Source organism: Tursiops truncatus, chromosome 15 (assembly GCF_011762595.2).
Source record: "Tursiops truncatus isolate mTurTru1 chromosome 15, mTurTru1.mat.Y, whole genome shotgun sequence".
NCBI classification, from domain to species: Eukaryota; Metazoa; Chordata; class Mammalia; order Artiodactyla; family Delphinidae; genus Tursiops; species Tursiops truncatus.
In genome coordinates this window covers 68,259,839-68,285,457 of record NC_047048.1, presented here as the reverse complement: position 1 = coordinate 68,285,457, position 25,619 = coordinate 68,259,839, and the positions used below count along the sequence as shown (strand labels likewise).

General features: G+C 41.7%; 2 long non-coding RNA genes across 2 annotated transcripts in view; one reads left to right on the top strand and one right to left on the bottom strand.

The window, feature by feature from the left end:
• Positions 1-19,982, bottom strand: part of LOC109551346 (uncharacterized) — a 123,149-nt gene extending 103,167 nt beyond the window's left edge. Inside the window, exons 1-2 of the long non-coding RNA XR_002178114.3 lie at positions 19,862-19,982; positions 18,386-18,545 (exon numbers count right to left, since the gene is read on the bottom strand). This is a non-coding gene — a long non-coding RNA (uncharacterized lncRNA). The remainder of the gene's footprint in view (positions 1-18,385; positions 18,546-19,861) is intronic.
• A 338-nt stretch (positions 19,983-20,320) lies between these two features.
• The window catches only part of LOC109551345 (uncharacterized), a 58,143-nt gene continuing 52,844 nt past the window's right edge, over positions 20,321-25,619 (top strand). The window contains exon 1 of the long non-coding RNA XR_004522101.2: positions 20,321-20,493. This is a non-coding gene — a long non-coding RNA (uncharacterized lncRNA). The remainder of the gene's footprint in view (positions 20,494-25,619) is intronic.

Genomic DNA, 25,619 nt, shown 5'->3' with positions numbered 1-25,619 from the left:
CTTTATCCATTCATCTGTTGATGGACACTTAGGTTGCTTCCATGTCCTGGCTATTGTAAATAGAGCTGCAAATGGTCCTTACACTGGATTCATTTATCTTGAGATGGCAGGCAACTACAGCTGCAGACCTCAGTCTATGGAATGTATCAAGAATTTTTTCTTGTAATGTCATGACTTTTCTCTGCATTGTGGAGGCACTTTTAGCATCACTAGTGGTACTTTCTATGGGTCCCCTGACGTTATTCAAGGTTAATGGTATTACACTAAATACAATGAAAAATATGTGAGAACCACGAGAAATCACTTTTTACTGTGATATGCCATTTACTACAGAGAAAACTGCTCACGTGGAGATGATTATCATCACACAGCATTTTAAGTGGACACTCACAAAACTTACGCTCACTGCAATAGCAACAGGAGGTGACGACAAAATTACAATAGTACAGTATGTACTACAGTTACTTTTTTTTTTTTTTTTGCCGTACGCGGGCCTCTCACTGTTGTGGCCTCTCCCGTTGCGGAGCACAGGCTCCGGACGTGCAGGCTCAGCGGCCATGGCTCACGGGCCCAGCCGCTCCGCGGCACGTGGGACCTTCCCGGACCGGGGCACGAACCCGTGTTCCCCGCATCGGCAGGCGGACTCTCAACCACTGCGCCACCAGGGAAGCCCTACAGTTACTTTTATGCAGTTATGATTTAATACAGCATCTTTATGTTTGTTTCCATTTCTCTGAACTGTGAATGGCACCGTGTATAGTCTATAAGTGATTGTGTGCATGTTTTGATAAATTTTAACTTTTTATAATAGATTTGTGTATTTTTATGGTAGTAAATAATAAAATGGACTAGTATCTAGATATATTTTAAGCATTGGTGACATACCTTTTCCTAGTTTTTTTTTTAATATTTCTAAACTATGCAGTTCATCTGCAAGTTTTCTCAAAGTGCCGCAAATCTCCAAAATATTTTCCAATATACTTATTGAAAAAATCCACATATAAGTGGATCCATGAAGTTCAAACCCATGTTGTTCAAGGGTCAACTACACAAATCTTAAAAGTCTTTTCAAAAATAATAAAAAGCCTTAGCCATCTGAGCAGATAAACTTACTTTATTCCAACTGTTTAGAAACTACTATTTATAAACTAGCAAGTTTTATATTGTACCTAATTCATGACAAAAGTTTTAAAATGAAAACTATGAGATCTCTGTCTGTATCTGTGTGTATAGATGTTGATGTATGTACATTATAGATATAGTATTTTTCTACCTCTGGATTTATTGTCAAATTTAGATTTATTGTCAATTTTGACAATTTATTGTCAAAATTAATTTATAAAAAGAGCTCTATTTAATTGGTTTTAAAACAAACAAGTGCTTATGAAAAACTCTCAAAAATATAGTAGAAACTAACCCAAATGTTTTCAAATTCACATGATCTAGGATTAATCTTTAGTAAATAGAAGCAAAATTTAAGTTATTGGTTTACGTAAAATAGTCATGTCTGTAGAGTTATCAGCGTTAAAAATAAAACTTTTATTCTACTTGGGTGTACCAAAGTTCAAATAAGTTTATATTACCTCTGTTACAAAACTTGTCAGCAAGAAAAACAGCTCGGAGGGCTGCCTTTAGTCTCATGAAGTTTTCATGGGTAATCTAAACATAACTGTTGAGAACAAATGATTTAAATGATGTAAATGGGCCAAAAGTTTAAAGGTGAACACCTTAGTAATAATTATGGTACATATACTTAAAAATACCTTCTCCAAATCTTTCTGGTAACTTGAAACTTTAGAGTTTTGCTAAGTTAAGCTCAGTGATGGGAATTCATTGGATGTCTAGATCATTTCCAAATAAGATAAAATAATTAAACATTAATTGCTAAAAAAGTCTAAGTTTACTTACTTTTGTCTTATTACAGAAAATCTAAGGATGTTAGATTTATTAGTAAACATTACTTTGTATCACACTGGAAAAAATTTATGCTATGAGGAAATGTATGTTTCTAGAAATTATGAAATGTATCTATAAGTTTGCCTATCAAAAAGTACTGGTAGAACGAACAGTTCACAACTTCTTCTTAGTTTTCACTAGAAATTAAGGTTTCTGAGGGTTAAGAATTTTAATTAATATATATAATTAAAACTACTAAACTTAATAAGGAAAACATCTTCATATGTAAGGAAAATTTTTAATGTATATAAAAAATGGAAAAGCATTTTGTTAAAGGAAAAGAAAGTAATATTGTCCTAAAAAAGGGGGCTTTTAAAAAAAAGAGAAAGCATAGGACAAAATCCGAATGTAAAAGAGGGAGTTATAGAAGGTTTATGGAAAGGAATCCTGAGAAAAGAGTATTGTGTGCAGTCAGGATGGGCTAAAATTAGAATGAATTTACATCTCACATCAGTCAGAATGGCCATCATTAAAAAGTCTACAAATAATAAATGCTGGAGAGGGTGTGGAGAAAAGGGAGCCCTCCTACACTGTTGGTGGGAATGTAAATTGGTGCAGTCACTATGGAAAACAGTGTGGAGTTTCCTCAGAAAACTAAAAATAGAATTACCATATGATCCAGCAATCCTACTCCTGGGCATATACCCAGACAAAACTATAATTCAAAGAGATACATGCACCACTATGGTCACAGCAGCACTATTCACAATAGCCAAAACACGGAAACGACCTAAATGTCCATTGACAGATGAATGGATAAAGATGTGGTACATATACACAATGGAATACTACTCAGCCATAAAAAAGAATGAAATAATACCATTTGCAGCAACATGGATGCAACTAGAAATTATCATACTAAGTGAAGTAAGTCAGAAAGAGAAAGACAAATACCATATATTTGTGGAATCTAAAATATGGTACAAATGAACTTATCTACAAAACAGAAACAGATTCACAGACATGGAGAACAGACTTGTGGTTGACAGGGGGGAGGGGGTGGGGGAAGGAAGGACTGGGAGTTTGGGATTAGCAGATGTAAACGCTTATATATAGGATGGATAAACAACAAGGTCCTAGTGTATGGCACAAGGAACTATATTCAATATCCTGTGATAAACCATAGTGGAAAAGAATATTTTAAAAAAATGTCTCTATGTGTGTAACTGAGTCACTTTGCTGTACAGCAGAGATTGGCACAGCACTGTCAATCAACTCTACTTCAATTTAAAAAATAAAATTTCAGTAAAGAATGAATTTAATTGAGTGAATGAATTTTACTATCAGAAGTAAGCTCTGAGACAAAGTTTTCATGAACTATTGATCTGCTTTTGATAACATACTGTAACATTTTCTTTATCTTTCAAGTAATCTGTTGTAACATTCTGTATTTGCCTTTGAAATCTTTTGTCACTTTGGTTAAGTGGTAGCTAAGTATTACTTCACAGTGACCTATGATCCTCCTTGACCAAGTGTTTTAAAACCTTTTATATCTTTGACAAACTTCCCCAAATCAAATAAAGTCCTTTTGACCTCTAGCTTACTTGGGGATTTTTCACAGGCCCCCTGAAATATCTCAAAGAGAGATATTAAACTAATTAGGCTTATTTAGCATATTAAATTACATGGGAAGCATTGTCAAATAAGTGTTGATAAACCTTCTTAGGTTATTGCATGGAGGAATGTTATTAATATTTGTTCTAAAAATTAAATGAAATTCCTAAAAATCTGATGTCTTGGTATAATGTTATCAGTCATAATTCTAGTTATTACCTTAAAATGTTATGCATCACAGAAATAACCAAGTTTCCCTGTCAATTGCATTATTATGAATCAGATTTTTAACCATGTCATTTTAAGTCTTGTCATTTTTAGACAGTTATTGTTTTACTCTGATGCTTTTACAAAAATGCTTCATATTCAAGAAGATTCATAGAAAGGACTTTTTGACAAGTACAGATTTCTGATAACCTTCAGATCATACCACTGAACTGGGTAAGAAATTATAGAACTCTAATGGAAAATCTGATGGCTTCATAACACTGCTAATGAAAGATCAAGATTAATAAGAATTAATTACATGGGACTGAGTGAACTAATGAATATGATTATAATTTTTATGACTTTTTGTGTGAAATATTACTGGCTTTTTGATCTTTGTTTTCCAGTTATAAGGAAGCCTTTTCTCTTATGCTAACTATTACTTACAGCAATTTGGTAAATAATGCCTTTGTAAGCAGAATTGAAACATTTATCTTTTTTCTCCCTACCTAATCCCTCCAGAATTCAGAAACTCTTAGTGAGGATTCTTATTTTCATGGCAATATAGTTATTTACATAAGTTCACTAAGAATCTGCTCTCCTTGTAACAGGATACAATTGGAAACATTGATTATATTACCAAGGTTTTGAATGGAATGTCATATTTGAGAACGTGCATAGAATCAGATATGAGCAGACAGCTTTAAGGAACTAAGATTGACTTTACAGAGCATTAAGCCCCTTGGAAAAACTGCCTGGTATCTTGCTTAGTTGCTTTTGTTCTCCCCCCTATAAACTGGACTGGATCCTGAATTCTTCTTTCCTCAAATGTTTGGCTACAACTCTCCAAACTAACATTTCCAATTTTTCTCCCACTTCTGATTCAGAATCATTGAGAACTAAAGCTGCCCTTTTCCTGAAGTCCTGCAAACTGAAGCTGAACAACTTGATATAAACTTAAGAGAAATCACCACAATAGCCCATGTTTAGACCAACTTCATGCCTGTTGCTGTGTAAGCCACTCAAAAAGTTTACCTAATCACCTGATGACATCATCAGAGACATTGCAAACTGCAAAAGATGCTTTGACCCTGACATCTAAAAATCTTCTCAATTGCAGCTCTCAGGTCTCAAGACACTGGGTTTATAGTTTGCTCCAACAATTAACCTTTGTTTTCCCTTTGTCTTTATTGCAATGTCTCTTATTCAATACCTGATTGCTTGCACCTTATAGGCTCAACTTTGAGAGCTCACCTGCATCACCACCTCCTAAAACAAGTAACCGAACTGACCTATTGTCAGGACTAAGATGCGGGTTCAATGAGATATAAGGCAATCTATAAACTCAACTTCTAGACTGTGAAACTTCTTGGAGCAGTTTTAAAGGCAGGACTGTAGGGGAGCAAAATTTGCCTCTGCAAAATGTCTCTTTGGCCTGTAGATAAGGCAGGCCCAAAAGACTCAGGAAGAACTTTTGACCTTCCCTCTAACTGCCTAAAAGGATTCAGATAGAGGGCCTCTTCCTGGAATAGACCAGAGACATCTGTGAAAAATAAAGGCTAGGTGTGGTGGGGGAAAACTGGGAAGCGCCTATAGATCAGAGTTCACTCTGTATCCCACTGTATCTGCAGGGCCCAGCAAACAGATGTCTACCAAATATTTGTTTTTCTTTCTCCATGTGAATTGCCTTCCTCCCCTTTGAAGTCCCAAACCACTACTCCCAACATCCTCTTTTGCCTTTAGCTGGAGATGATATTTAGGGTGAGGGCTTTGGTCACTTTGGTGAGTTACTCTGTTTTCCTGGGTCTCTCCTATGTATACATGTTATTAAACTTTATTTGATTCTCTCCTGTCTCATGTCAGTTTAATTCTTAGACCAGCCAGAAGAACCTAGAAGGGTAGAAAAGCTTCTTCCTCCCCCACCCCAGGCACTGTGCTACATGTGCTACCAAGGAGAAGAAAACAGATATGGTCATTGTCCTTCGGAGCTTGGCAGTCTGGGAAATAAATCTTAAGGAAACATCGAACAACTGCAGAAATATAATCTGTAATGAGGGCTAAGAGTTAAAAATAGAGTTCTCTAAGATCTTGTAACAGGGGGGCTTCCCTTGAGGGAAGGGACTAACAAGCAAAGATGTAAAGAAAAAACACACATAAGGAGAACACATGTGCATGCATCTTGGGGAACAGGAAAGGAGTTGTTTGAAGTTTAAGAGACTGAAAGGGGGAGAGTGTGGCTGCAGAGCTGAGACCAAGGGGAAGAATGGTGCATAAAAATGAGGTGGATAGAGGCCAGGGGACTTTGTAGAGATTTTGGTCTTTTTTGGAAGAGCAATGAATATCCATTGAAAGTTTCTAAGTGGGAGGATGGTGTGATCAAATTTAAATGTTTAAAGATATGTTGGGGGCTTCCCTGGTGGCACAGTGGTTGAGAGTCCGCCTGCCGATGCAGGCGACATGGGTTCGTGCCCCGGCCCGGGAAGACCCCACATGCCGTGGAGCAACTGGGCCCGTGAGCCATGGCCGCTGAGCCTGTGCGTCCGGAGCCTGTGCTCCGCAATGGGAGAGGCCACAACCATGAAAGGCCCGCGTATCGGGAAAAAAAAAAAAAAAAAAAAAAAAAGATACATGGCTGCTCTGTGGAGAGCAGATTCAGAAGGGAGCTCGTATGGAATCCTGAAGACCAGCTATGAGGCTGTAATACAATAGCAGCTTGAATTAAGCTGGGGATAGAGAAAACAGATGGGATTGACAGATACTTAGGAGATCAAAACAACAGGAGTTGGTGATGGGCTGGCTATAGGAGGAGGGGAAAGAGAAGCCGGTATGAAGTATGATGCCCAAGTTCCTGGCTCATGTAACTGAATGGGTGGTGGTACCATTCATGGAGACAAGGGACACCAGAGAAGGACCACACTTGGGGAGGGGCTGGTGTGGGGACTCACGAATTCAGTGTTGAACACATTGAATATGAGGGACACTTGAGACAGCTTTGAGATGAAATAAAGACTGGGGAAGCAGTCTGGGCTGGAGATGGACATGGGAGAGCCCACTAAGCCTTGGGTTGGGCTTGGATGAAATGATGTCACAAGAGTGAGAAGATAAGAGAAGCTTTAGGCAACTCCAAGATTCCTGCTCTGTAAAACTGTCTCTTCTATGTGCTTTGGCCCTTCGCCCAGGAACTTCTTCCATGTGCCATGGGTAGCATATTTGTACCTCATTCCTAGTGTACTTTTTCCCTTTTCCAATCCAAACTTATCATCAAAACATCATCTCTGCAGTTTGTATTCTTGCCAAGGATGTATGACCTGAATCTAATCATGAGGAAACAGACAAATGCAGATCATGGGACAATATACAAGACAAGCAGCCTGGCCCCTTCAAAAGTGTCAATGTCACGAAAGACAAAAAAAAAAATCAGATAAAATAAATCAAGGGGACAGTTCTAGAATCTAGATTAAAGATGATGAGAAAAACATGACAATCAAATGCAATCTGTGCTCCTGGATTAGATCATAAGTCAAAAGGAAAAAAAATATAAAGGATATTTGGGGGATGTTGGGGAGGAAGAAATTTTCCTCTACCCTTCTAGGTTCTTCTGGCTGAACTAAGAATTAAATTGACATGAGACAGATTAACAGGAGAAAATCAAAGTCTAATAACATGTATACTTGGGAGAGACCCAGGGAAACAGAGTAACTCACCGAAATGGCCAAGCCCTCACCTTAAATACCATCTTCAGCTAAAGACAAAAGAGGATGTTGGGGGTAGTGGTTGGGGACTTCAAAGGGGAAGGAGGCAATTCACTTGGAGATAGAAAAGCAAATGTCTCTGGGTGCTGCAGAGACAACAGGACACAGAATGGACTCTGATCTCCAAGCCCTGCCATGTTTCCCACCACCACACCTAGGCCATATTCTTTGCAGATACCTCTGGTGGTAGCTCTATTGGGGAACAGACCCTTCACCTAAATTCTCTGGGCAGCTAAGGGGGAGGTAAACAGAGAAATCTCCTGAGTCTTCCGTTTCTTAAAAATAACTTGTCTAAATTAATCCTCAAACCAAAGAGATACATTTTGGGGTGGCAAATTTTGCTCCCCTATAGGGACAATAGGGGAAACTTAAATATGATATATTAGAGAATATTTATTGTATCAATGCTAAATGCCTTGGATGTGATCATGATATTAGTGTTATGTAGGAGAATGTCCTGGTTCTCAGGAAGTATATGCTGAAGTGTTTAGGGATGATATGTCGGCAACTTTCAACTAGTTCAAGAAGAAAGAAAGAGAAAGAAAGAGAGAGAAATAAAGCAAACACTGGAATATGGTAACAAATTGGAGACTTTAAGTGAAGGTACATAAATATTTATTGCACTGTTCTTGGAAATTTTTTTTAAGTCTTAAATTTCTTAAATAGGGAAATTGCAATGACTTCTGAGACCAACCACCCAGAGTTAGGGCAAACTTCACAAGTTAAAGGTCCAGCCCCACAGAAGACTGCCTTCACTTCAGATAGTAGCCACAAGTTTGGGGGTCCTCAGGCCACCCTCACGTCTGATCAGCTGGCTGTGAATTTGGGAGTGCCCACTACCCCCTCAGATTTGGTAATTCACCAGACACAACTCAAGAAAGTGCTATACTTACGATTAGTTTTATACAGCAAAAGAATAAGCAGAACTAGCCAAACACGGCAAGGTCTGGGAGTGTCCTAAAAGCAGAATTTTCATTGTTCTCTGCCTCTGGAGTCAGGACATGCTACACTCTCGATGTGTGACAGTACACAGAGTATGGCCAACCAGGGAAGTTCACCCAAACTTTGGCGTCCAGAGTTTGATTGGGGTTTCATTACATAACTATGATTGATCGAGTCCTTGGCTATGCCCCTCTCCCCTCCCAAGAGCTCGAGCTGATAACACATGGCTCAAAGCCCCAACCCTCTAAACACACCATTGGTCTTTCCGGCATGGCCTGTCTCCATCCTAGGTCATCTCATTATATAAACCCTTCATGGCCCACCATGAGTAACAAAGACATTCCTGTCACTCAGGAAATTCCAAGGATTTAGAGGTTATCCCCAGGAAACAGGGACTAGGGCCAGCCAACCTCTTTATTACACAGAAATAAGACAAAATATATTTCACAACAAAAATTAAAAAAAAAAAAAAACTTGCATCAAAACAGAAGTGGTGGGCAGAAGACCTAAATAGACATTTCTCCAAAGAAGACATACAGATGGCCAACAAGCACATGAAAAGATGTTCAATATCTCTAATTATTAGAGAAATGCAAATCAAAACTACAATGAGATATCACCTCACTCCAGTCAGAATGACCATCATCAAAAAGTCTACAAATAATAAATGCTGGAGAGGGTGTGGAGAAAAGGGAACCCTCCTACACTGATGATAGGAATGTAAATTGGTACAGCCACTATGGAGAACAGTATGGAGGTTCCTTAAAAAACCAAAAATAGAGTTACCATATGATCCTGCAACCCCACTCCTGGGCATATATATAGAAAAAACTATAATTTGAAAAGATACATGCACCTCAGTGTTCACTGCAGCACTATTTGCAATAGCCAAGACATGGAAGCAACCTAAGTGTCCATTGACAGGTGAATGGATAAAGAAGATGTGGTATATCTATAAATGGGAATATTAGCCATAAAAAAGAATGAAATAATGTAATTTGCAGCAACATGGATGGACCTAGAGATTATCACACTAAGTGAAGTAAGCCAAAGGCAAATATCATATGATATCACTTACATGTGGAATTTAAAAAAAAAAAAAAAAAGGGCTTCCCTGGTGGCGCAGTGGTTGAGAGTCCACCTGCTGATGCAGGGGACACGGGTTCGTGCCCCGGTCCGGGAAGATCCCACATGCCGCGGAGCGGCTGGGTCCGTGAGCCATGGCTGCTGAGCCTGCGCGTCCGGAGCCTGTGCTCCGCAACGGGAGAGGCCACAACAATGAGAGGCCCGCGTACCGCAAAAAAAAAAAAAAAAAGATACAAATGAACTTATTTACAAAACAGAAATAGACCCATAGACATAGAAAACAAACTTATGGTTACCAAAGGGGAAAGGGGTTGGGGGAAGGGACAAATTAGGAGGTTGGGATTAACATATACACACTACTATATGTAAAATAGATAACCAACAAAGACCTACTGTATAGCACAGGGAACTATGCTCAGTATTTTGTAATAACCTATGAGGGAAAAGAATCTGAAAAAGTATATATATGTATACACACATACACACACACTTAAAAAAGTGAATCACTGTGCTGTATACCTGAAACTAACCCAACATTGTAAATGAACTGTACTTCAAAAAACAAAACAGAACAAACAAAAAAACACAAGTGGACCTAGAGCATTTGAATCAAAAACTACCAGACTCCAGCAACCCTGTCTCAGGTTCATGCAGCCTCTAACGGCACAGTCTGTTTGCATCTTAAGTTTAAAGAGGCCACTTAGATGTCACACAGTTCTCAATTTAAAGGCATCAGGATAAGTCATTTCACTTTTCTGCACAGGGTCAGCTGCAAACAGGAAATACGCAGCTGTGTAGGCGTAAAGGAATGGAAGAAAGTCATTTACATTTGTTGCCCAATACTTCCCAATTCAATTTAATATGCCAAGTTCTTATGATAAGCACAACCTATACTACTTCAGCCAAATCAGAACATTCTAACTCTCCAAGTCAATCAGGGAGGAAGTCAGGGTTCCACGAGCCTGTGAAAAATCACTGCGTCATTGTAAATTAGAACTGTCATCAGCCCTGTGGCCCCTGGACTGTCCTCATCACTAGGCTGTGAACCAAAATGACTTAGGGTGAATGTATCTGCAGGAGAAGGCTTCAAGGTACAGGACAGAGGGAACTGCCTTGTTCAGAGAATAGAGGGAAGAAATGTCCATGAAAAATGAAAAGAGGAGGCTTGTTATCCAGCAAATAGAGGCTCTAGAAGCATCAGTATTCTCTCTGTAACTAGTTTGTTTTTAAATATGAAAGTGAGGGAATTCCCTGGTGGTCCAGTGGCTACAACTCCACGCTCTCACTGCTAAGGATCCGGGTTCGATCCTGGGGAACTTCTCCTTGATCCCAGCGCCTAAATATGAAAGTGATACATGCCCATAGTTGTTTTTTTTTTTTTTAAGTTCAGTCAGCAAAAGGATATAACAGGAATTACATTCAAAATATTTTACAACAGCAAGAAAGGCACAGACCCATCAGAATAGATTCCAGCCATTGTACGGAGTAGGACCCACTGAAGAGCAGTCTCTATGTACAACCCAAGGGTCTGGATATCCAGCACCCCAGAATCCCACTTGCACTCCCCACGGGGAACCACTGTCCATTTCTTCGGACTTGTTCCAGAAATGTTTTGTGCCTCTACCAGCATATCTATGTGCCTATGCACCCCTTTTTGGAGAGATCCCTGTTTTTTTTTTTTTGTTTTTTTGGGGTTTTTTTTGTTTTTTCCTGTTTTTGAAGACACTATTCTGTTCTATAACACGCTTTTTTCTTTTAATCATGTACCTTAGACATCATTCTACATCTGCACACACAGAGCTATCTCACTTTTCTTAAGCTTTAGCAATGCTACTCAAAGTGTGGTCTGGGCACCGGTGTTAGGCCAGGAAATGTGTGTTCCACTCTGAGAAAACCTAATGGAGAGCTTGCACCAGAATGCAAATCAACTCCGTCTCTAAATACACGCTTTCCTTCAGGTGAGACAGACGTATACTTTTGTCAGTGAGATTTTGTTGTTAAAGTCGCTGCTTTACATTCTGGCTCCAATTCCTTATCTCCTAGCAGACCAGCAACACACGAGCGAATGTCTACTTCAAGCAGCCCCAGAATAGCCCTAGAGTATGCACACTGTAAGTTATTTGACCAATCCCCTCGTGATTGGCACTGAGGTTCCTACAAGTGAGCATACATCTTATGCACCTGAGAGAATATTTCTATGGGAGAGGTTCCTGGGAGTGGGATCAAGGGTCGTGCAGTGGATGAGAATGCTGATCAGGATGGTGGCAGAGGTTAGAAGTGACCCCAGAGATAGCTAGTCCAACTCTTACGTTTCATTGGGGAGAAAACTGAAGCCGGAAAGGTAAAAGCAAGCTCCAAAGTCAGACAAATCAGTGGCAGAAGTAGGAATGGCCCAACTCCTCTAAAAGGCACTGGGTATCAGTGGAGCAACAAACTGGACATGAGGCCTTGGAGTCTGAGCTAAGGGGACTGGGGAACAGTCCCAGGGACACGTCCAGGGACAGAGTGACTGTCTCTGATATCAGTATAACATGGGACAATTAAGGGTGTCTCAGGGTCACCCTGGGGCCTGATTGGCAGGGTATCCAGGTCCTGTTTTCACGGGTGTTGCTAGGCCTCTTAGGAAGACTTTGGAGCACACTGCTTGGGCCTGATTGAATCCATCTCGTGGAGGGAGGAAGGAAGAGGTTACATTAGCCCAGGATATCCTACGAAGGCAGATAATTCACCTGTGATAGTGGGTTGTGGTCAGAGGAAGAAATGGAAGAGTGAAAAGGAATTCGAGGCAAATGGAAGGTTAAAAGGGCAGAAAACAAAGCTGTGTAAGACTATGACAGAGGGAGAGTTTCAGCAAAGGCCAGAGGGAGTCACCACAGATTTAGAAAAAGGAAAAGAGCTACGGAGTCTTGGAAGCCAAAAGAGCCAAGTTCCCAGAAGGAATAAGGAGACAGCTGTGTCAAAAGCTGCAGGGGTTCAAGTGAGATGAAAACTTTCAAATAACATTGGATTTGGCAACATGGAAGCCACTGATGACCTGGCTGAGAGTCACTTCAGTAAAGCAGTGACAGCAGAATCCAGATTGCAGTGGCTTCAGGAGGGAATGGGAAGTGAGGAAATGGGGCCATTGAGTATAGATGTACCGATGACTGATTGGGAAGGTGGGAGGGGTGGGGGGAGGAGGCAGCTGTGGGAACCAAGGAGCATGTCCCAGAAGACCTTCGCTCCACTTCTGCATCTACGTGGGCAGTTTACTCACGCCCAAGGCCATAAGTAGCTGGAGAGAGAAAGCGGGAGCCCCAGCTTCCTGTACCAGCCTCAGCGGAATCATGGTTCCCTGGGGATTGGTATAAATTATCCATAGTAACAGAACTCAGTGCCCAGCCTGTTTGCAAGACCTATGCATGGGGTATGATAAGAACAATAGTCACCATTTATCGAGAGCTTATTTATGCAGAGCTAAGAGCTTTATGCAAATTACCTCATTTAATCCTCACAACTCTGTGAGGTAGGCCTTATTATTTCCTCCAATTTGAAAATGATGAAACCTGAGATGCAGAGAGCTTCATTAGCCTGCTACAGGTCATCCAGCCAAGAAATGGCAGCATCAGGATTCAAACCCAGGTCCGTTCTCTCCCAACAGTGCTCCTAAACATGAAGGTGGGGTCCCTCAATCTGGACTCTATGAATCACAGACATCAGCGTCACCTGGGGAGCATTGGAAACATGCAAATCCCCAGGTTCCACAAAAGATCTACTGACTCCCAATCTGTGAAAGTGGAGCCCAGAATCAGAGCTTCTATCCGGCTCCTCACATGATTCTCATGCTCACAGAAGTCTTCTTATGTGAAGAATTTTACCTCCTTACTGTGCGAGCTGCCTGTCATTGGTTGTCATCCACATTGGGATTTACACTCTTCCCTGAGGTTAAAGACAGCCTGGACTGCTTGTTTGAGATAAAATAATTTCTCAGGCTTTAACTTGGGCCTATTGAATGAGGATTTCCAGGGGAGAGGACTGGCCGTCTGTGTATTTAGCAAGTTCCCCAGGTAATTCGTATCTTCAGAGAAGACTGAGAAATATTGTTCTGTTATTTGCAGCTGAAAGTATTGTAAGCACTACCCCAGACTCTAATTTAGGTTCTAACACTTAATTATTCCAAGATTCATTTTCCTTGTCTATAAAGTGGGCATAAGTATGCCCACCTGGTAGAGCTGGGGTGACAATGAGATACTGTACCAATTAGGATTAGACTTACCTGTGTATAACATAAAGTAATAATGGCTTAAACAAAAGGGTTTATTTTTCTCTCAGGTAAAAGTTGGAGCTAGGCAATCCAGAACTGATATGAGGTCTCTAATCATTAGGGACACAGACTCTTGCTGTCTGTCTTTCCATCTGCCCTGTCATTGAACAGGATTTCAATGAGGATTTCATTCAATCCTCATTCATTAGTAGCATATTGCCTCTTGGCACAAAATGGCTGCTGAGGCTGCAGCCATTTTTTCCATAGTCCCACCAAGAGGGAAGGGAAGAAGGGATGCAGCTTCTACTCAAGATTCCCTTAAGGAGTATTTCTGGCAGGGCTTCATAACACTCCTGTTTATGTTGAATGACCAAGAGTCATGCAATATAGTCACAGAGCCACACCTAGTTGCATGGAAGCCTGAGAACTAAAATCTTTTAGTTCAGAATCAGATCTTTGCCACCCCTAAATAAATCAGGCTTCTGTTACATTAAAAAAAAAAAAAGAAGAAGAAGAAGAAGTTTAATAAAATTTGGCAGCCACAAGGGAATTCCCTGGCAGTTCAGTGGTTGGGACTAGGTGTTTTCACTGCTGTGGGCCTGAGTTCGATCTCTGGTCGGGAAACTAAGATTCACAAGCAGTGTGGTGCAGCCACAAAGATATTCTTCCACAAACTTCCTACTGCTGGGAGCTGAGGACACCTGCTGCTATGCTTTGAAATCTATTGGCCATGGCTCCCAGGAGGTGCACCCCACCCATGGCTGAGTTTGATGGCGTACGAAGTCAGACCCAGTCCTGAGAGACAAGGGATTCCTTTATTGGCTAACTTTGGCTCAAGGACTCCCTGAGAGCTTTGCCAAACCTTCGTTAGACTGAATCTTCCTTAATCTGCAGGGCAGTCTGGGACACTTGCTCCCACCTTCTCTCCCTCTCTCCTTCACTTGGGGTCTGATGGCCTTCCTGGCCTTCTCTAGATCGCACCCTATTTCCTTTCACACAGGCATTTCCCCCTAGTAAAATCCTTGCACGGTTAATCCCAGCTTGGTGTCTGCTTCTTGAAGGACCTGGACTGACAAAATTGGCAAGGCAATTCACAGTCTCTAGCATAGATTTATTTAAATAATGCATATAGAAGCTGCATAACTCAGGGATGAGCATGTAGCAGGCACTCAATAAATAATGGCTGTGTGATAATGCTGGTAGTAGTGGAGGAGGAGGGAGACAAGGGAGAAGGGGAGGAGAGGGGGGAGAAGGAGGAAGTACAGAGCCAGCCATGGAGAAAGGAGTGTTTATAGATTGGTGGGACAAGAGTCTGAAGCAAATCACGCTGTTTGATTCTCTTCCACCCCCACAATATTTCTATTACAGTAAAATCTGGTTAAAATCAATACCAAAGTCAGTAGGAAAGGGGCAAAATAGATCCTACATAGTTGTCATCTTGGGGAGACTGAACTGTTATTACTTAGCATCAGCCATTTCAAGTCATTTTTCAACAAAAAAGAACGGGGAAAAAAGAAGAAGAAAGAAGTAGGGCAGGCCCCAAGACAAAACTGCACAAAATAAACCCAATGTCCTGAACAACTCTGGTCCTCATATGGAAAAATGGTGACCAGAAATTACTTGTTGTAATGACCTAAGAACACTATTCCCATAAGAAAGTTTTCAGCATAAAAGTTAAAGCACATGCAAGTCTCTACAAAAATAATGAAGAATTCAAGGAGATAAGACAGTGAGGGAAGGCGCAATGGGGGGAAATGTGGATGTAATCTGTATAGGACACAAAAGTTCCTGGGAGGGGCTTCCCTGGTGGTGCAGTGGTTGAGAGTCCGCCTGCCGATGCAGGGGACGCGGGTTCGTGCCCCGCTCCGGGAAGATCCCACATGCCGTGGAGCAGCTGGGCCCGTGAGCCATGGCCGCTGAGCCTGCGCATCTGGAGCCTGTGCTCCGCAATGGGAGAGGCCACAACAGTGAGAGGCCCGCGTACCACAAAAAAAAAAAAAAAAAAAAAAAAAAAAAGTTCCTGGGAACCTAATCGACATCATGTACTCAGCACATGGTAGAAGCTCAGTGAATGATGGTCGCCCAGGTAACTGAATGGCTCACTCAAGGTTATAGCTCGTCATTCATTCACATGTTGAAGAAAGATTTGTAGAAAGCCTACTATGTGCCAGGCCCTGTGCTAGGCCCTGAGGGTGCCACAGTGAACAAGACAGTTGAGATCCGTGTCCTTACCATCCTTCTGCAGAGAAATCTCCTTTGCAGACACTTTATGTGGGTCCCTCTACCTCTGTCTTTCCATAAACACTGCCTGAATTGGTGACCATGTCTAACAGATTAAAGCCTATACATTTTTAAAAATATTTATTTATTTATTTAGCTGCTCCAGGTCTTAGTTGCTGCATGCAGGACTCTTTGTTATGGCATGGGGGATCTTTTAGTTGCAGTATGCAGGCTCTTAGTTGTGGCATGCAGGATCTAGTTCCCTGACCAGGGATCTAACCCAGGTCCCCTGCATTGGGAGCATGGAGTCTTAACCACTGGACCACCAGGGAAGTCCCCAAAGCCTATACATTTCTTCTAAAATATTTTCTTTGTCTTTGAAACCAAGTTGACACACCCATGTAAAATGATCCATGATGCCACCTTGGATTTCTGTTAAATAACTTTGTATTAGTTATCTATTGCTGTGTAACAAATTAACCCCCAAATTAGCAGCTTAAAATAACAAACATTCATTATCTTAGAGAGATAAGGACTGACTTAGCTCAGCGGTCCAGCTCAGGGTCTTCCATAAGGTTTTGGTCAAAGTGTCAGTTGGGGCTACCATCATCTGAAGGCTTGACTGGGGCTGGAGAATCTGTTTCCAAGGTGACTCACACACAAGGCTAACAAGCTGATGCTGACTGTTGCCAGGGGACCTCAGTTCTTTGCTACACGGGTCTTTACATAGGGCTCCTCCTGACATGGCAGCTAGCTTTCCCCAGAGCAAATGATCTGATAGAAAGACAGACACAGAGAGACCAAGAAAGAAGCTGCAATGTCTTTTATAACCTAATCTCAGAAGTGACAAACCATCACTTTTCCTGTACTCTGTTGGTCACATAGACCACCCCTCTGGTACAATGTTGGCAGGGACTCCACAGGGTCTGGGAACAAGGAGCAGGGGTCACTGGAGGCCCTCTTGGAGACTAGTTACCACAGCCTTCAAGGAGAGCTTCCTCTCCCCAAACTCCACCCAAACTCCAGTGGGGGAGAGGGTGTGCGTGCAAATTCCACTGTGTGAAAACACAAAGGCACACAGCAGTAAATTCACTCTGTCCTGGAAACCCAGTATTTGAACCCCAGAGAACTGCCTTTCCTCAATCCTACTTCAGCACCACACCATAGGCCTGGACATCATAGAAGCAGCTCCAATTAAGTCATCCGTGTCTGTTTCACTGTTAGTGTCCTCCCTCTGAGGACCCACAGGAAAAATACCTTTCTGGTCTCAGGGTCAGGAAAAGTTGTGCTTCTCCTGAATAACTAGTTTGTTTTTTTCATGTAAAATGTGGAATTTTGTTACCACTCACGTCTCCCTCTTTACTTTGGCTATTGGGAAGCTTGGAGCCAACCGTGTAAGCCTCTGCTGGTGTCCATCTCCTTGAGCTAATGTCACCCTGGAATTATCTCTTCTACTTGTTCTATATCCCCTCCAATCCCTTCTCTTTTTTTTGCCATGTCACGTGGCTTGCAGGATCTTAGTTCCCTGACCAGGGATTGAACATGGCCCTGGCAGTGAAAGCGCTGAGTCCTAACCACTGGACCACCAAGGAGTTCCTTCCAAACCCTTCAACTTTTCATTTTATCCTTTTGTATGTTTTGGACTTTTATAATTCCTCTCAAAGCTTTTGTGGATTGGAGTATAAATACACTGATAAAGTTCGTGTCCAAACGCTGATGACTTGCACACGTGTGCCATCTAGTGGTGACAGTGATAACTGCCAGAATAGAAACCTCCCTGATTTTTCAGATTTGTTTTTTCTGGGAAGTGGTGGTGTGGGAGTGTGGAACAGGAGGGAGACCAGAACCGCTCTCTGTGCTTTGTCAGGGAATTGAGACTGTGCTGGGGATTAAAGAGACTACAGGCAGGGCAAAGGAGCAGGTGATTCAATGGGTAGAATCGGACATGATTTATTGGAATCTAAAGAAGCAAAAAAATAGCGAAGATCCAGCAAATGAGGAAGGCACTGGCGGTGGAAGTGTTAAGTGAAAGGTGTTAGAAAAACTGAACAATGAAAATAGACCTGATGCAGGCAGAAGATCACTTGAAAGGTACTTAATGTGGGTTGACTGCAGATGTGACCAGCCATTTTTTAAGCATTCATGTTAACCATAGGAAGAAGCTTAGAGTCTAATTTCGTTTTACTCAGGAGAAAACTGGGACCCAGAGGCACGGAACACCTTGTCCAAGGTCATACAGCCTGTTACTCACAGGTCCAGGATGACCCTGAGACCAGTCCTCTTTTCCCAGTACCACACTGCTTTTAATCATATGTAACAGGTGTTCATTTGGGCTTTCCTTTTGCACACAGGATTTTAAAATAAAAAATTGGACTGTCACCAAAAATTGCTGGATCCAGCAGGTTTCCAAGGAATTATTACTCACTTGTTTTGCAGCTGCCCCGCGGCACACCCACAGAGGGTCAGGATGAAGGTGGTTATGAAACACTGGCTTCACCAACCTTCACTAGACGGCTCATGCCACTAGTCCACAATGACGGGGAGGGATTCTAGGAGCCAGTCGTGGTAGCTGAGAGAGCTCCAGCCTGGGGAAGAGAAGGTAAGTTCATTCAGCCACAGTGTTAACCCAGCATCTTCTCTGCACCAGGCTCCAGGCAGGATGCTGAGGTAGCAAAATCAGCAAGGCACTGGCCATATCCAGGAGCCATACACATTCCCTTTGTCTGTACCCCGATGTGTGTTCCTGGGCATGGCTTGAGCTGCAGCTAAGGGATAGCTTGGATCTGGAGGGCCCCTGAAGACTTAGCCCAGGGGTCCGTAGTCTGAGGCTGAGCTGTCTTGGAAACAGCCTAGAGTCAGGGGACCACTGGGAGGATGGGAGCTACTATCTAGGCAGAACTTGAGACATTACCATATCAGACAGTGTAGATATAGAAGAGTTTCATCATCTCAGAGAGTTCTACTGGACAGCACTGGCCAAGAGCACCCTTTCCTGCATTTTCTGCATCTTACCAGTTCTTCCAGGCCCTTCAGATACTGACATAAGCAAGAGAGTGATATGAGTCACTGGTTTCTGCAAGGGGCAGAGCTCCATGGCTGTTCCAGATCTGATATCCTCAGAGGTACAAATGACCCATCTGAGACAGAGGGCACTTGGAGGTCAGCTCTTTAAACTTTTCAGACTTCTATGCCCATAAAAGATGCCAAAATAGGTGCTGGGGAGTAGAGGGAGTATTAGGGGGCCTCAACTTTTGAGGTCAGAAAGACCTAGGTTCCTATCCTCTCAGGTTTGAGACAAGAATTAGAATTACAGTAAGTCCCATACATACGAACGAGTTCCATTCTGAGAGGGCGTTCGTAAGTCCAATTTGTTTGTAAGTCCAACAAAGTTAGCCTAGGTACCCATCTAACACAGTCGGCTATATAGTACTGTCCTGTAATAGGTTTATCATACTTTTCACACAAATAATACATAAAAAACAAAGAAAAATAAAAAACGTTTTTAATCTTACAGTACAGTATCTTGAAAAGTACAGTACAGTACCAGCTACATCACCGCTGCTTTTACGCTTGCTTCCGGACATCCCGGGCTTGAAATAAAGATATTGTACTACTGTACTCTATACAGAACTGTACAGTGAAGTACACAAAAGCACAACCACTTGTAGAGGATGCACGCATGTGACAACGTACGCCAGACACGTGACTAACTTATGTGATTGGACGCGCGAATGCAGGTTCACATCTCTGAAAGTTTGCAACTTGAAGGTTCGTATGTAGTAGATTTATTGTAGTTCCAATTGTACTGAGTTCTGACTACACTACTAGCTGTATAGTCTGGGCAGGTCAACAACCTTTATCCACCACACCCTCAGATTTCCCCTCCGTAAAATGCAAATACCCTGCAGCTGGGCAGAATGAATATCCTCAAGTGCAGAAACAGTAAGCCTAGGGGAGAGTCCTGGTGGCCCAAACAAGAACCAGCTACCGCTGAGAAAAGCGGGAAGAACAGCGGAGCTCCCTGAGGGCGAAGGTCACTGCCAGATGCAAGTCCCAACAAAAAATAGATCCCCCTACATGCGCAGCGCCATGATTCTTTGCACCCTTGTAAAGTGTCCGGTGAGCAGCAAGGGCTGGGGCTAATTTAGGGCCGTAATCCTCTGTTTCTTTTGAAGTAGAGCCCCTCATTTCTCAGAAGATCTCACAAACATTTGCTTAATAGAAATCTAAGCTTGGAGAATTCTCAGGACTACAGTGTACCCACTACTTCCCTCCTCACCCGCGACCCCCAGGGCCCAGGAGAGACGCCAGCCCCGGCAGGACCCGGAGACCTTCAAGTTACTACACTTCCCAGAGGCCTCTGCGCAAAGAGAGGGGCCGGGCAGCGGCTCGCTTCCCCCGCCTCCACACTGCGGGATGTTTTAATCACAGAGGTGTCGCTTTCCTGGCGCTCGCCAAGGTCCCCACGCACCCGGAACAGCCCCCATCTAATCAGCCGTGAAGAAATAAGCGCAGCAAGACACTCTAGGAAAGGTAGTTTCCAAAAATATTTCTGGGAAACGGAGGGAGGCAGCGAGGTTTGCCAGCCAATTAAGAGCCGGGCTCGGGGCTTGTCACGTGACTCGCGCTGTCAGCTGCTTTGGGGCCTTGGCTTGGCTGCGGGAGGGGGCGTCCGGAGCTGTGGGCAAAGCTACTGCCGCCGCCTGGTCTGGCCTCCTCAGCCCCTGAGCCGTCCCCGCTGGCCAATCACAGCGCTGACCGCATATGTGCATATATTTGAACTTGGCGCTGGAGGACCTTGCAGTGCTCATCTCCTGCCTTGGCCTGTGCAGCAGCCAAACTGAGGCACTGGAGTTGCTTCAAAGCTTTATTGGATAAAACCATTCATCACCTGTTGGGTTCGCCTCATCTTTGGGGACCTTTTCTACTCTGTGTTCTGATTCGGCCACTGTGTCTTCACCCATGACCTTGCCGCCTCCGAAATTTAAGTCCTGGGACCCGTCTATATCTCGTTATCGGCCGCCTCTAGTTTCATTTCTTTCCCTACCCAGCCTAAATCCTCAGAATCCTGTCCTGCCTCATATGCTTCTGTAACAACCCCAGACCGTCGATTAATACAATCGCCTGCTTTGGGGTCGCTAGGTGCTTCTGGAGGGGGAAAGATACAACACCAACTTAACAGATTGGTGCCACTGGGATCAAGATCTCAGCTGTCAGCTAAACTAAGCTCCGTGGGATTGGGACAGCACTGGGAGGCCAAAAAAATAGAGGCGGAGAGTTTGCTGCTGAGACCTCTGGTGGGAGTACAAGGCTTTGCAAGGGCCATTTTTGTCGCATCCCACCTCATGTTTGTCCTATTAGAGCCTGAGAATGAAATGTAGAGCAAAGCAAAATATTAGTGATGAGAATATTCTAGAATGGCACGTTGATGAGAAAGTATCAATAGAAGATCCTGTAGAGACTCAGACAAATGTTAAGTAACATGAAGAATGAAATGAGAAATAGCAAGAAAGCATGCAAAGATGCTAAATCGGTGTAGTTAAAAGTTTTAAATAAACTCAGAGAGCAAGATAAAGTCCTTTAAAAAGCATTATGATGGAAAGGGATTGCGTGTTTCTGATGGCCAGCCTTCCAGAAAGATTAAAAGATTATACCCAAAAATTCCTTTGAGAAGTGGCAGATGTAAGAGGATCCTGGAAATCAGTAAGTAACCTGGCTTCAAAAATATAATTTTGAAAAAGGAGGTTTTTCATGAGGGGAAAAGGAGATCCAAAACAAATATGTCTGGACATATCAGAGGCCCCTACTGTGTTGTATCTTAGGAGCAGAATCCCAAGTAGGCTGGGCTCCTGCTGTCACAGAGGCCATTAAGCAGGCTTTGGAGCCCCAGGGGGAGACCACACACGGCCTGAAACTTCTCAGGAAGTGTGCTGTCAAGCACTGGAGAGGAGATTTAGTTTGATTTTGTTCCCTCACAATGATTATGTGTTATTAATTTATACCTTTCTGTTCCTCTATAGCATAGGGTCCATTTGTTGTGTAAAAAATCCATGAAGTACCTTAAACCCTATCTAGTGTTTTCACATACCACATGGTATTTGATAAAGAAAAGCAGCAAACTTGTCTGTTAACAGTTAACTGGAAAGCGTATTGCTTTGAAAACAATCCAATTTATTACACATCTGTATATCAACCTAGCCACCCGATTCTAAATTTAAATACTTCTGTTAAGAACTTCCCTGGTGGTCCAGTGGGTAAGGCTCCACGCTCCCAGTGCAGGGGGCCTGGGTTCGATCCGTGGTGGGGGAACTAGATCCCTTAGTTGCATGCCTCAACTAAGAGTCCACATGCCGCAACTAAGAAGTCCGCGTGCCGCAACTAAAGATCCTGCATGCCGCAACTGAGACCCGGCGCAGCCAAAATAATAAATAAATAAAATTTTTAAAAAATAAGTAAATAAATACTTGCTGTTTACCAACAGGAAATTACAGCTACATTTACATATGTCTGTGGGGAAAATGCCTGCAGAGAATAACCACATCTTTATATGCAAAGCAAATATCCGAAACCAAAGAAAACAATTCTGGAATCCCAGGCTGGACATTAATATTTTAGGAGTAGAGCACAAGATCTTCAATAAACAAGAAAACCTACACGTTGTAGAAAAAGAAATCACATAGATATCAATTTTCCTTAAGGTAGAGCGATTCATCTCAGATTGTTCAGGACCAGTTTGGTTGGTTGTTTTCAATTCTTTGCACACCAATACTTTTGTAAGTAAGAGTTTATTTCTAGAAAAAATGAAATTATAATGAATTATAAAATATAAAATAGTGACCCCATTTTTTAATGATTAGAGTCAACATACATAAAATCACTCTAAAGTTGCTATAAGGGAATTCCCTGGCGGTCCAGTGGTTAGGACTCCACGCTGTCACGGCCAAGGGCCTGGGTGCAATCCCTGGTCGGGGATCTAAGATTCCACATCCACAAGCCATGTGGTGCAGCAAAAAAAAAAAAACAGAAAGAGAAATATTGCTATAAAAGTTTTGAAACAGTCTCAATTCTATATTTAATTCATGGAAGACCAGATAATCAACCCCCCTTGTCCAAGGACTATATTTCATATAGCACTAAGATAAAGCATCTAAAAATGGAGATCTTGCAAAAGCATATCATTCTTTGGCTCAAACTTCCATTATTTTTATAAGACTGACTTTTATTGTCAGTATATGAATATACCACAATTTATTTACCCATTGTCCTGTTGACAGACATTTGAATTGTTTCCCATTTTTTATTATTACAAACAATGTTGGAATGAACATTTTTGTAAATGCCTCCTCGTGCACAAGTGTAAGAACCTAGGGTATAAACTCATGTTATCCTATGTGATTCATAGACCCATGAGTGAAATTGCTGGGTTGAACGATGTATGCATTTTCACTTTTAGATATTGCCTACTTGGTCTCCAAAGTGCTTGTACCAATTTACGTTTACTTCAGCAGTGTGGAAGAGTTCCCAAGTCTTCGTCTGATCACAAACATTTAAAATTCTCAGACTTTTTAATTATCCCAACCTGCTGGATATGAAATAGTACTTCATATGGTTTAGTTTGCATTTCCATAGTTAATAATGAGGTTGAGCATCTTTTCATACATTTATTAGCCATTCTGGCCTCTTTTTCTATGATTTACCTCTTTATCTTTTATTCTTTTCTTTTTTTTTTTTTTTTTTTTTTTGCAGTACGAGGGCCTCTCATTGTTGTGGCCTCGCCCGTTGCGGAGCACAGGCTCCGGACGCACAGGCTTAGCGGCCAGCGGCCATGGCTCACGTGCCCAGCCGCTCCATGGCATGTGGGATTCTCCCGGACCGGGGCACGAACCCGTGTCCCCCTGCATCGGCAGGCGGACTCTCAACCACTGCGCCACCAGGGATGCCCTTTTATTTATTTTTTTATTGAGTGTTCTTAATTTTTGATTTATAAGTTATTTATATATTATGGATTTGAATCTTTGGTCAATGATGTATGTTGCAAATATTTTTTCACAGTCTGCAGTTTGTCCTTTCGTATTTTTAGTGATGTCGTTTGATACTCAGGCATTTTTTTATTTTAATAATGTTGACTATCAGCTTTTTTCTTTATGGGTTGTGCTTTTTGTAATTTATTAAATCTTTGCTCTAAACAAAGATCATAATACATGCTCTCCTATTTTCTTCTAAAAGTTTTCTCTTCTTCCTGGGTTCTTAAATTCCACTTGGATTTTTGTATTTGGTCCAAGAAAGTGTTTCAGTTTTATTCTTTCCTATATGAATAACCAATCACTCATCTTCATTTTTGGAAAAATCTGTCCCTTCTCCACTGATCTGCAAAGCCATTTTGTTAAAGATGTCAGATGTCCCTCTATGGCTGTGTTTCTGGGCTCTGTATTCTGTTCCAGTGGTGTAGATATCTACCCCTGATCCATTGTCACAATGTCTTAATTACCATACTTTATGGTAATTATTTATTATAAAATATTTATTATAAAATAAGTCTTGTTGTGTGCTAGAGTGAGTCCATCATCCTCTGCTTCTTTCTCATGTGTGTCTTACCTGTTTTTGTACATTGCCATTTACATTTTAGAATTGGCTTGTTGAGTTGCCGAAGAAACATGTCAGGATTTTTATTGTAATTGCAATAAAATCTATATATTCCCTTGGGGAATCTTTATGATACTGTTTCTGTCCAGGTTCACAATATGTTTTTCTCTTTATTTAGGTCATCTTTAAGATTTTTCTGTCTTTTTAAAAATAATTCTTAATAAAGGTTTTAAACATCTTTTGTTAGATTTATCAAAAAGTCCTTTACAATTTTTTAATGCTGTAAATAACATCTTTTTAAAATTATATTTTCCAAATCTTTGTGTCTGAATTATAGAACAATTGAATCACCTTGCTAAACTCTCATAGTTTTTCTAATAATCTGTTTGTAAATTATCTTGGCCTTTTCTATGTAGACAATCATGTAACCTGTGAATGACTGCATGAGAATGATGTGCAGTAGACTGAGTACCCACATCCTAGATGCCTGCATCACAGTCTCCTAAACCTGTGCCTATGTTATCTTACGTGACAAAATGGACTTTGTAGATGTGACGAAATTAAGGGTCTTGAGATGGGGAGATTTTTCTGGATTATCACAAAGTTCCTTTTAAGAGGCAGACAGAATTTGTCATAGACAGTGAAGGCTATGTGATGACAGAGGCAGAGAGAGATGATGTGATGATGGAAGCAAGGGTTGGAGTGATGTGCTTTGGTGATGGCAGAAGAGGCCACAAGCCAAGGAACACAAGCCGTCTTTAGAAGCCAGAAAATACAAAACAGATCCTTCCCAAGAGCCTCTAGAAGGAACAAGCCCTGCTGACACCTCAGTCCCATAAGACTAACTTCAGACCTCCAGAAGTGTAAGAGAATAAATTTGTGTTGTTTTAAACCACTAAATTTGTGATAATTTGTTATAGCAGCAATAAGAAACTAACACAGGATGCGTGGAAGATACACTTTTTGATACTTGTCTGAACTTGTCTTAATTCTTCTCTCTAATTTTTGAGTTTGGCTCTAGAATTCCAGGCTGGAATCTTGTTGCCTCAGAACAAGATACGGTTTTTTTCTCCCTT